Source organism: Abramis brama (genome assembly GCF_963993115.1).
Source record: "Abramis brama genome assembly, chromosome: 7".
Taxonomy (NCBI): Eukaryota; Metazoa; Chordata; class Actinopteri; order Cypriniformes; family Leuciscidae; genus Abramis; species Abramis brama.
Genome location: NC_139969.1, coordinates 2,717,605 through 2,731,463, shown reverse-complemented (window position 1 = coordinate 2,731,463; position 13,859 = coordinate 2,717,605). Strand labels below are relative to the sequence as shown.

The window sequence follows — 13,859 nt, the reverse complement described above, 5'->3', positions numbered from 1 at the left end:
AAAACTAACATAAGATTCAAACACTAAATCTTTATCAATCAACTGATATTCTGAACAGCATATTGTGCACGTATAATAAAGCCAAAACAATTATAGTAACTTATGAATATACTGTATGATATTGTGCATCATCATTACAGTTTTTGGGTAAATCTCACATATTTCTTATTCTGATCATTTGAAATTAAATGTGATCTTGTTTTCATGACAATTTCTTTTACTGCAAAAAAAAAAGCTGCTAGAATAGGAAATAAAATAATAATTATGTATAATAATAATATATTATTATTATTATTAATGATAATAATACAAATAATAATAATAACAACATAATAAATAAATAAATAATACAAAAATATAATAATTATATAATTATATAATTATAATATTATAATAATAATTAATAAATAATTTTGTGCTGAAGTCAAGAAAAAAATTCTAACAATTTTGAAAATTAAAGTTTAAATTAAAGTTTACTTAAAATATAATATATATTATCCTTTTTGTCAGGAAAAAAAACAAGAATACTTAATAAAATGATTGTTTGCAGTTTATTGCGACTGTTTCCTTACGATAAATTGATTTGGATAAAAACATCCACATTATTTTATGATGAATATCTAAACAACAAAAGCAGATGCAGCTTCTGCAAATCATTAAAGATGAGGAATGTACATTTAATATGGCAAAAAACTGCTAGAAAATATTATATTATTATATATATATTATATTATATGTGTGTATATAATAAAATATATGCAATATATACAATATATAATATATATATATATTTTTAGTGTGTGTATATAATACAATATATAGAATATATATACATATATAATATATGTATTATATTATATGTGTGTATATAATATATACATATACAGGTATATTAAATATACAAAAATACTGATCAAGTAGAGAAAGAGTATTGTAGCTCAGAGCTGCTGTTTCTTTACAATTAATTGATTTTGATAAAAAAAACATTTGCTAGATGAATGTAAATCCGACATAAAAGGAGGTTTTTAACCCTATAGATGCAGCCAGCTTCTGGAAATCACTAAAGACGAGTGATTTCTGCGCTAGAATCAGTTCAACCCTGAAACATCAGCAGAACCGGCGGCAGGTCAGGACACAAACTGTCCGAACACGTTACAGTCAGTCCATTATGAGAGCCTGAGGGAACCAGCCTTCGTATTAATGCAAAAGCGCCTGAAAACCAAAGGACATTACAGTTCGTCTACATCAATGCGGTTCTGTTTTTCATTTCCTTCTCTCTGGGCCTCGAGTTTTTTCACGTAGTGTTTTAGCGCAGCGCGTCTGTGTTGCACGTCACCACGTAGGCTCACTATTGGCCGACGCTGGTCATGTGTGTGATGTGTGTGACATGCAACACAGACGCGCTGCGCTAAAACACTACGTGAAAAAACTCGAGGCCCAGAGAGAAGGATATGAATAGTGGAATAAAGTCGTTATTTTTGTTTTGTTTTTTGCGCACAGAAAGTATTCTCGTCGCTTCATAAACTTAAAGGAGAACTCCGGTCAATTTTAACATTGAGCTCATTTTTTTTTAAATTTGGAGTGCTGTCAGTACAGAGAACAACGACAAAAATCGGTGTTGCCTACACTGTGTTATCCTCTTTTTAAAATTTGCACCCTGTTGACTTCAATGGGGCAAGTTTTAAACCTGCTTTTAGCCTCTTAACATCCTTGATGTGTCATTACAAGTGCCCAGCCAATGTGAGTGATTCCTTCAGAGTGAACACGGTGAATCTGACTGCAGTAGATGTGAAAGATATGAATAAAAATGAAGTTAATTCGGCCAGCGCTCATACCTGTATTTACATCCTGTTTTCGGTCGAAGTCCATAGTAATCGATTGTCGAGTTCACGCGCATATGTTTAGTTACCTATGATCACGCGCGTGAACTCGACAATCAAAATTGACCGGAGTTCTCCTTTAAGATTGAGCCACTGTAGTCATTTGGACTACTTTGATGATGTCTGTATTACCTTTCTGGACATGGACAGTATACCGTACATACATTTTCAATGGAGGGACACAAAGCTCTCGGACTAAATCTAAAATATCTTAAACTGTGTTCCGAAGATGAATGAAGGTCTTACGGGCTTGGAACGACATGAGGGAGAGTCATTAATGACATAATTTTCATTTTTGGGTGAATTAATCCTTTAACAACACAAACTCAATAATCAAATGTAAAAGCTTAGTCATACTAGTTCATTTACATAAAACACTGCCGTCTTGATCAATTATATTCGCGAAGCTTTTGGTGACAAATGTCATCCCGGCGCTGGAGGCGATCAATTAAAAAGATGCTTTATGAACATATAATAACTGATGAGAGGCTCGAGGCTAAACAGACGAGATAATGAACCGAGCAAATGTCAGTCAGTGCATTAATCTCCGAAACGTTAGTACAAAAACATCCTCAAACTGGAAAAAAAAGAAAAAATAATATTTATTAATAATATGATTGTTGGCAGTGTCACCGGCCCACAGCCATTACATATTTAAAACAGTAATATCCTATGCGAAACCTAAACTAATCTTGACAAACTATATATCATTTCAAAGCTTACAATCTCTAGTTTTCATATTTGGTGACTGATCTTCAAAATAAATTACAGAGGAGTTGTAATTTATCAATTTGCAACGAGAATATTTTCACACTCCTAAGGCGTGTTCAGACCTTTATTTTGAAATAGCGACGAACGTGAAAAATCATGAAAGAATGGTAGAAACCTCAGTTTGTTTTCATGCCAAGAGTTTAAAAGATAACATCCATTCAATTTTTTTTTTGTTGAAAAAAAGGTCTGAAAATGTTTTAAATATAAAGAAAAAAATAACAGATTCACCATTTGTGATGTGGCAGCGAGCTATAACGCACATACATGTTCTTTTATGTGTTTATTAGAGGTTGAAAATCTGCCAAACTTCCCATACTACTTCTGAATAGGATGTCTATTTTATAAATTGTATGAAAATTGTATGAAATAATGGTTCAGATCACTCAAGCCACATATGGAAATGGAGGCGCCCTTATAAGGGCAGTAATGGAGTCTGGTTGTCTCCTAGTGAAAACGTTTGGTACTGCACCCAAACAAAATCTCACTGAAAGCTCATTTTTTGAGATATCAACCTAAAATTTGAAACACAACTAGTTCAGATTTTTGGCTTTCATTTTCTTGCAGTTTTAGAGTCCAACATGTTTTGAAAATATATATATTTTATATAAAATATGAATAATTAAATTTTTACATTTTACAATTTAATAAACTCAAACTTCTATAACTTTTTTCTTTTTCACTTTCTTAATTTATTTCACTTCTACCAATCTGCCAAGTGTCTTCTTTAAAACAAGACCAATCTTACGTCTATATTCCAAAGCATTCTTGAATTACAACCAACCAGGGGTGCGTTTCCCGAAAGCATCGTTAGCCAACTATGGTCGCAAGTTCCGTCGTTACCAATAGAGTTCAATGGACATTGTGATGAACTTGCGACCATAGTTGGCCAACGATGCTTTCGGGAAACGCACCCCAGATGGAAGAGAATGTGCAACCAGAATGTGCATTTTCATGTCTATTCAAAAACACTTAAGGGGTTAATGCTACTGTTTCCTTGCGATAAATTTGCATTTAATTTGCCAAAAAATAACTGCTAGAAAATTGCATGTGTTTGTATAATATATACATATATATTTTATTTTCTTCAGGAAAACAAAAATACTGATCAAGTAGAGAAAGAGTATTGTAGTTCAGTGCTGCTGTTTCTTTACGATGAATAGATTTTGATAAAAAAAAGTTCCTCAAACTGCCTTAAAATGTTTGAAAGCTCATATCAATGCAACACACATCATAACTGCACTTGAGGAACAGCCTCGCAAGACCCAAAACCCCAAACTGAAGCTCAAAAACAGTTACTGACAGACTTTAAGCACTGAAATCTCCCGTATGAAAGAATAAAAGTCAGAAACACACACCTCAGATGTCGTAGGAATCCCTACGGCTGTGGTTTGCGTGGCTGGTTTCTATTTGGAGTGGGATCAGTCCTGAGAGGAGAACGCTCAATTGGATTGACAGGAGGAATAATCTGATGCCCTGATAGACTCTGGTCACCTGGGCCGACCGACGGCCAATGGGAGAGCAGAGATTACGCCCACCGGAGGATCACACCGGGAATAAACCGTGCCAAGGACGAGCACACAAGCAGCGGACAGAGGGAAAACACGACCGGGAACGACTCGCAACACTCACAATCTCTGACTTTACACACACAAGGACATTTAATGAATCATGTGCAGGACATTTGTGATAGATAGATAGATAGATAGATAGATAGATAGATAGATAGATAGATAGATAGATAGATAGATAGATACTATGGATGGATGGATGGATGGATGGATGGATGGATGGATGGATGGATGGATGGATGGATGGATGGATGGATGGATGGATGGATGGATGGATGGATGGATGGATGGATGGATGGATAGATAGATAGATAGATAGATAGATAGATAGATAGATAGATAGATAGATAGATACTATGGATGGATGGATGGATGGATGGATGGATGGATGGATGGATGGATGGATAGATAGATAGATAGATAGATAGATACTATGGATGGATGGATGGATGGATGGATGATAGATAGATAGATAGATAGATAGATAGATAGATAGATAGATAGATAGATAGATAGATAGATAGATAGATACTATGGATGGATGGATGGATGGATAGATAGATAGATAGATAGATAGATAGATAGATAGATAGATAGATAGATAGATAGATAGATAGATAGATAGATAGATAGATAGATAGATAGGAAAGTTCTACCGGTGATAATCTCTTGTCACCATCAGACTGTACTGGGCTTTGATGGGATTAGGGTCAGGACAGTAAACACACACACACACACATGCACGCACACACTCACACACACGCACGCAAGCATGCACACACACACACCTTATGAAACCTATGAAAGTTTGATCAAATACGTTCAGGTCCATCATGCGTAATCTAGATTAGGGAAAGGCACTCCTAATATATCAACAGCATTATAATTCAACAGATTTTCAAGAACATACTAATTTCACTTTATGCATTATTTTCAGTATTGCCTTAGAACTGCATCTATAGCAGTGAACGTCCATCAGCACATCCACCAGTTCAGCTTTACCTCAGTCGACAGATTCATCATCATCATCAGCCTCAAAACTAGAGTTTAAAACCGCGTAGAGTTTCACTAACAGCGAGAAATCAGAGGAAAATAAATCAGAGTTTGAGCGGGGAAATATGGCTTTGAGAAACTATATCGGTATTTATCGACGGTACACCATTGTCGGTAACGATATATAAAATGTTCGATATAGCGCATCGCCCGTAGATCTTAAACAGCCTATCAGATGCTTTGATAAATCAGCGTGCAAGCAAACAACCAATAAGATCTGACAGCATTGACAGCCCAATATCTCTTACAGTTCTAGAGGTTTGTATTGTTACAGATGTTGATCCACCTCAAAGTTTGCCTTGATTGCTCTACGTTTACACTTTTACATTGCACACATTTGTAACATTTTAAGTTCAAGAGTTTCTTTAACACTTACTTTTTTATCTTAATATAAGACATAAAGAAGATATTTTTGTTTTTTACGGATATAATTTGTTGTTTGCCTTTAATAATGTGGATAAAAAAATGGTTTAAATTCAAACTTTTCTACTTGTTTAAAAAAAAAAGGTTATAAAAAATGTCACTCATTATCGAAACCGAACGATATGAAACATTCTATACATTTTTTAGCTATATCGCACAGCCCTACTTTGAGATATTAATGTATCCTGAAAATGCAATAAAGCTTTTTTTTATTGCAAATACTACAATAATACTAAAATAACATTGTATGGTATGAATACAGTAATATATATATATATATATATTGTGCACTTTATGGATTTGATGTCATCTGCAGTGAGAAAATATATTGACATCTGTGCTCAGATTTGCTAAGACACCAAAATCTGCAGTCAAAACTCAAACATTTTGCATCTAATTCATCGAAGATCAAATGACCTGCTATTTTGTACTCTTTATGTCTCCAAAGGAAGTTTAGGAGACAAAGTTGATACTTGAAGCTTAACCAAGTCTCTAAAACAATGCCATCTTCCTCTGAGGAAAAGCAGCTAAACCTTCTTCTGTCAGGGTGAGATGAGAACATTATTACTTCATCAAATGTGTCCGTGAAGTGTCCGTATCACTGCTTGTGTTTATGTTCTCATGTCAGAGAGTCGGACTGGATGAGACGCTGATCTGCAGTGAAACTCAACGGATTACGGCTGAGGAAATGCTAAATAAAGCTCCGGCCTTCAGCTCCTGTTCTAGTGTTTACAACCTCAGACACACGCGTCACGCTTCGGCCCTGTGTGTGTGACGAGAAGCTCATCGAACCCAACAAAGAAATCACAGAGATGCGTCATCGGAGGAGAATGTTTGTAACTTAACTTGCAGCATGAACAGTAAATGGAATTTTTTATTTAAGAAACAATAACCCCCTAGTAACCCCCTAATGAAGCACTGGCAACCACCCAAAACACCCTAACAACACCCTGGCAACTGCATAGTGATGCCCTAGCAACCACCTAGAACACCATAGAAACCACCTAGCAATGCCCTAGCAACCAAACAGAAAACCCTAGCCACCCCAATAACAAAGCATTGGCAACCACCCAAAACACCCTAACAACACCCTGGCAACTGCATAGTGATGCCCTAGCAACCACCCAGAACACCATAGAAACCACCTAGCAATGCCCTAGCAACCAAACAGAAAACCCTAGCCACCCCAATAACAAAGCACTGGCAACCACCCAAAACACCCTAACAACACCCTGGCAACTGCATAGTGATGCCCTAGCAACCACCCAGAACACCATAGAAACCCCCTAGCAATGCCCTAGCAACCAAACAGAAAACCCTAGTCACCCCAATAACAAAGCACTGGCAACCACCCAAAACACCATAACAACACCCTGACAACTGCATAGTGATGCCCTAGCAACCACCCAGAACACCATAGAAACCCCCAGCAATGCCCTAGCAACTAAACAGAAAACACTAGCCACCCCAATAACAAAGCACTGGCAACCACCCAAAACACCCTAACAACACCCTGGCAACTGCATAGTGATGCCCTAGCAACCACCCAGAACACCATAGAAACCCCCTAGCAATGCCCTAGCAACCAAACAGAAAACCCTAGCCACCCCAATAACAAAGCACAGGCAACCACCCAAAACACCATAACAACACCCTGGCAACTGCATAGTGATGCCCTGGCAACCACCCAGAACACCCTAACAGCACCCTAGAAACCGGGGTGGCACCCTGAAAGTTGGGCATCACAAAAATGAAAACCTGCCTTGATTATTTTATATTTAACTTCACTTTAAACTGTACTTTTCTTCTTACATTAAACATTCTGACTCCTTGACTACAATGAATGCTTGTGGGAAGATGTAAAAGAAAGAAAAAAATCATATATATTCATATCTAGGCCAAAGAATAGACCTTTTATCTCTAGCGTTTGACACATATCCCCCGTCTGATCCGCGTCCTCACAGGTGCATGCTGTCCTGTCCCATATAATCATCATCATCTCCCGAAAAACCTTTTACTTAGAATGAGCAATCTGAGAAATTATATTTTCACTCGGGTCAGCGTTGCTCTGATTCCTCTGAGCACTTCACGCGTCACTGGACTAATCCACTCGTGTTCAACAGAATCCAGTCCACATAACAGCATCAGCGGCCGTGAAACCACGCTGACGTCTTCATCTATACTCGCCACACGACAACATCAAAGACCTTGAAGAACTCACAACTGTTACAGAGACAAACAGACATGGGCGATTTGATGACATATATCGTTACCACCGTATAAAATGTCTATCATTTGGAGTTTTGCTATATTGTTTATATTGCGGTGTGTAAATATATAACACTACTGATACTTCAGAGTGATGAAATGCATGAATGAGAATACCAATTTGAGACGTGCTTGATGTTATAAACTCAATAAGAAGAAATCAACAAAAAAAAAAAAAACTTTGCTCAGATATGTGCATATTTAAGTATAAGTCCCCCTGTAGTCAATAATTGCATCCCTTAAAACTCATCTTTGATCACCAAAATTACATATTTAAACACTTTTTTCCTTGAAAGAAAATTCTTCATGCCTTAAAATATCTTGAATGTAACTCGACACCCTTGCCTCATTTAGTATACGCGGTTCTATGAATATGCAAATGAGCCCCGCCTCCACTCACTCACTCAGCTCAGAGATCCACTGGTTGACGATCACACGTTGATCTGATTGGTTACAAGGTAGTTTGTGACGTCAGAAACACCAGCGATTTCAAAGCGTGTTTTTGAGACTGTCTTTGGTTCACTGCAGTTTTAAGGAGAAAATACTCAACAATGGAGTCGACTTATGAATTTACACATGGTTTGTCTTAAAGCATATTAAAAACACCACATAGACACATAAACAACATTAAAAGCTGGATTTTCACCTCAGGGGGACTTTAAAATATTGATGAATATTGATTAATTTCTTAGATCAAGCATCTGAGATGACGTTAAATCTCAAAACGAAACATACCTGAGAACTCCATTAAGTCTCATAAGAAATGAATCTCTGGTCCTGAACGACATCTCGTCTCGTGTTGTGTGTGTGTGTGTGTCTGCAGTGAAGATGAAGCTGGAGTTCATAATCACCTTATCTGATCTCAACAGCTGGAAGAGTCTCTTCTTCCCTCAGTTTAGTTACATAAGCCTTATGTAAAGACAGCAGCCCGTGGCGTCGACACACACACACACACACACACACACACACTACATGACAGAACTCAAAGACGACGACTGCGTTCGTTTCATCCCTTCAGTCCCACAGGATCTCGAGCACATGTCAGTCACACTGCATTCATAACATCACTAACTCCTCCTGAGTGAAATATGAGTGATTTATCTGCACTTATCTCATGTTAAAGTCAGAATACATCTGATATCTCAGAGCTACACTGGAAACAAGACGGGGGAAACTCTTCATGATAATTACTGTTTACGTGTTTCATTTGATCAAATATGTAATACTGTACATTAAGGCTCAAAAGTTTAGGGGTCACGGCATGTTATTTTAAAGACACTAATGCTTTTATTCAGCAAGGAAGCATTAAATTGATCAAAAATGACAGTAAAGACATGTATAATGTTGCAAAAGATTTCAGATAAATGCTGTTCTTTAGAACTTTCCATTCATCAAAGGATCCTGATAAAATGTATCATGGTTTCCATGAAAATATGAAGCGGCACAACTGTTTTCATCACTGATAATCATCATAAATGTTTCTTGAGCATCAAATCATCATATCAGAATGATTTGTGAAGGATCACGTGACCCTGAAGACTGGAGTAATGATGCTGTGAATGTTTGCATCACTCACGAGCTGTTATATTTTAAGTGAGCGTGCATTAGATGTTTAGTGTCTGGTCGTGTGTGTTTCTATGAGACTCCACTGACACATGAGCCGCTCGCAACGGCAACACACAGCTCATGTTCAGACCTTACACAATCACAGACGTCTCACATGACCTGAGCGTGACGGAGACTTCATTAATCATCACTTAGGCGCGTTTCCATTACAGATTTGTGCAAAACTTTAGCGATTTTTTCTAAATGTCAACAAAAAACGATTGCGAAATGACGGCGTTTCCATTAACCGATGTTATACGACTGAAACTTCATTTTTTCTCTCGTAAATCATGCCGAAAATGTATATCCCATCCACTGCACTGGCCATTATTATTAATGGAAGGAGACGTATGTGTTTTATCCAATCATTAATGGTAAGGAACGACCCTTATTATACCTGTGAGCGGCACATATGAGGAGTTTCTGGGTGTTTCTCCCTCATTTCTGCTCCGAGGTCTTGATTGTGGCATTTATTTGAGGTTTAGAATCCATTATTCCTGTAATTCTTTTGTCTTTTATGAGTTTAATAAAGAACTCTGTCTCATATTCTGTCCAAACACACCGCGTCATCACGTCAGCTGACCTGTAAATGCGCAAAAACTGATTCCATTGCAGTTTTGTGAAATATTTATTTCTCGAATTGCCTGAAAAAACACCTCATGCGAGCGTAAAAACTGTTTTGCGATAAATGGTTTTAGAAATGGTTGCGAAATTGGCGTGTTTCCATTGGGCGTATATTTTCAATTCGCATTTTCAATTTAAGAAATTTAGTAAACAAATGTAAAATAACACTATACATAGTCTTCACTGTATACATTAAATATAGATTAATCCTTATTAAAGCTACAAAAGTTATTCAGCCAAGATCAGTGAGTGATTTTTCTTTGTCTTTCGTTGTTTAATTATCATTAATGACAGACGTCAGAAGGAATATTAGGCTGCTGTCACTTTAAGAGTGAATGCACAGATCTGATATACTGATAAGGGTTTATGTTCACTTAAGACATAACTGATGTTTATGAGGATATTCAACAATACGGGCATTTTCAAGCACAAAAAGACGTGAAGGAGAGCTCAATTCATTATTTGCAATAAATGTAAACTTTTTTTCAAACTTTTTTCACTTCAGCACTTCAGAGACAGTTTAAGTTGGAAATTTCATTTTCAGGTCTGTGCTCAAAAAGTTAATAAATGGTTGAATAAAATACTGCATAAAAATAATTTTGTCCCCTAAAATACAAAATATGAAATAACAAATATTTTCGATAGCGAACTAAAATATTGTACAATAATTTCATAAAAAATATTATTGACATTTTTTGACAGTACCACGAGAAATTGTACTTATAAAATCCAGTCATAAAAATTTTATTTACCGTTTAATACGGAATGTTACGGAATTCTGCAAGTTCTGGATGAATAAATCAAGAGTAGAGCTGTACACTTAATTAAATCACGATACGGACTAGTGAATACTGAACCACAAAAACAAACCGTGTCGTGCCGTGGCATGTGTGTGTATGCAAATCTATAGTTCAGGTACGAGCACGTCTGTGTGTGAGAGACCGTGACGCTCAGCACTGGGAGAAGAACACAGGTAGATCAGGTTACCTATCGAGTCTCAACAACAGCCTGAGCCTCAACACACTGAACACAACAAGCCATCCGTCTCAGTCCTCGTACTTCAGATCGCTGCGTCACAGGTCTGATCTGAGGGCAAAACCCAGATAATCACTCATTCTTTATTGCCATCTTTGCTTCCAGGAAGAACCTTTAACATTCATGCAATCTTTCCATTCTTTATAGTGGAAGACAGTTCTTTAGATTATAAAACGATGGCATTGCTGAGAAAAACCAAGCTTTATTTTTAAGAGTTTAGAGGAACCATTTTTGGTTCCCCAAAGAACCTTTAAGTGAACCGTTCTTAAAATAGCCTTTTTTTTTCTTAGTGTAAAGAACATTTTTAGAATCTAAAGAACCGTCTTCCACTATAAAGAACCTTTTGTGCAATGGAAAGATTGCATGGATGTTAAAGGTTCCTCATGGAACCAAAGATGCCAATAAAGAGCATTTATTTTAAACCCTCTGGTACTGTTCGCGTATCGGTCCAAAATTACATAAATGTACTATATTTTAGTTTGAGAATGTTTTAATTTCATATTTTGTATTTTAGGGGAGTGCATAGAATTTCCAACTTTCACTGGTAGTTTTTTCTCTTTTTTAAAGACGATACGTGGCAGATTATTGCTGAAGTGAAAAAAAAAAAAAATGTAACTTGAAAAAAGATATTCAATTTTACATTTATTGTTATGAAAAAAAAAATGTATGAAATATATATTTTCCAAAACACATTTTACTCTAAGATGGAAAGAAAATCAAAGCAATAAATCGAAACAAGTTGTGTTCCAAATTTCTCAAAAAATGAGTTTTCAGTAATATTTAGTTTGGCCGCAGTACCACACGCTTCCACTAGAGGAAATTCATCTCCCATTCATTTCCAAAGCGCTCATTTTAGACCACGAACAATACAAGTGTGACTATTTTTCTCATGACCATTGAACCTTTTTGAATCATGTTTGTGTTCACATAGCAAGTGCCAAAACTTTTACCAAGTTTCGTACCATTCTAATGAAGTAAAAAAAAATATTTTATTTTTTTTTACAATTTTTCGGCCAAAAATAACCAAACAACACCAGAGGGATAAGAGTCTATTTATAATAGCGAGAAACTAATAAATAATTTTACATTAACTTACATAAGACCAAGAAAATGTAGTTCATTGCAATATTCAAAAATGCCAAAGTTTGGGACATTTTAATAAACTTTCACATTCACCAGCAAAACTAGTACTAATCTACAATACGACTAACAACATCCAGTGCAACATTTAACCGGGCAACTATCAAGAACAGGAGCAAGAATGGAGACCAGCATGTTTGATGTCCTTCCTCCCATAATGCATCTCTAAACGCCTGTTTCCTTCCTGTGATTCCCTGATGTGGGATTCAATGGTGCATTTATTTGTTCAAACCCGACCGGATTTATTTCTCAAGATAAGCTGGGCTGATCTGAGAGCAGGTTTTACACACAAAACACGTGAAAACATGCGAAAGAGCAGCGTGACACATCAGATCACATATTTCATCTCTCTTTACTGTAAACAAACACTGATCATGGTGGAAAAACTCAGCTCAGTTTGGAGCAATGTCTTCTTAAAGGGACGGTTCACCCAAAAATGAAAAGGTAACACTTTATTTTACAGTGTCCTTGTTACTTACATGTACTTACCGTAGTAATAACAGTAAATTATGCATATTTACATGCAACTAACCCTCAACCAAATCCTAATCCTACTCTAACCCTATAGTAAGTACATGTAGTTGCTTAATATTACTCAGTATTTAAATATATAATTACACTGTAACAAAGACACCTTAAAATAAAGTGTAACCAATGACAATTCTGTCGTCATTTAATCAAGTTGTTCCAAACCTGTGTGAGTTTCTTTCTTCTGTTGAACACAAAAGAAGATATTTTGAAGAACAGTTGATGGATATAGTAGTTTTACAATGGAAGTCAATGGGGAAGTCGTAAAAGAACGACTTGGGGTGAGTAAATGATGACAGAATTGTCATTTTTGCGTGAACTGTCCCTTTAAGAGCAATGAAATGAAATGGAGAGCAAATGGAAACTATTGCTAAAGTCTCCTACTTCTCCCAGGTATCTTACATGTGTCTTCTATAGAGTTTCAGATTTGCCAGATTACCATTATTTTAGATGTTGCACTATCAGGAGTTTTTATGTTGTGTTTCATTTAAAGGGGTGTATAATGCCCTTTTCACAAGATGTAAAATAAATCTCTGATGTCCCCAGAGTGTGTGTGTGAAGTTTCAGCTCAAAATACCCCACAGATATTTTTATATAGCATGTTAAAGTTGTCACTTTTTGAGGGTGAGCAAAAACGCACAGTTTTTGTGTCTGTCGCTTTAAATGCAAATGAGCTGCTGCTCCCAGCACAGGGGGCGGAGCTTCAAGAGCTTGTGTCCTTTTACCTCACACACACATGCACTGAAAATTTCTAAAACTTTTAGCCTTTTATGTTCAAACCGGAGTCAGAAAGATGGAGAGACTCAAGAAGAAGTGACAACATGTAGACAACATTTCTGAATGGTTAGTTGATGAATTTATGAAGCTGATGTGTAGTTATCTTCTAGTCACTGATTAGCATATTCTGTCATGATAATCTATAAATCATGTTCCGGGGGCGGGGTTTATGTAAATTCTAGGGTTG

The 13,859-nt window shown here is 36.4% G+C and overlaps 1 protein-coding gene across 6 annotated transcripts in view; it reads right to left on the bottom strand.

The window, feature by feature from the left end:
• The window catches only part of pip5k1cb (phosphatidylinositol-4-phosphate 5-kinase, type I, gamma b), a 63,335-nt gene that overhangs the window by 47,395 nt on the left and 2,081 nt on the right, over positions 1-13,859 (bottom strand). The window contains exon 1 of one of the 6 annotated variants that reach the window (XM_084119332.1): positions 4,007-4,119. The exons of the other annotated variants lie outside the window; for them this stretch is intronic. The gene's annotated coding sequence lies outside the window, so the exon portion shown is untranslated. Of the gene's footprint in view, positions 1-4,006; positions 4,120-13,859 lie in introns of those variants that run through there. 6 annotated transcript variants of the gene reach the window in all.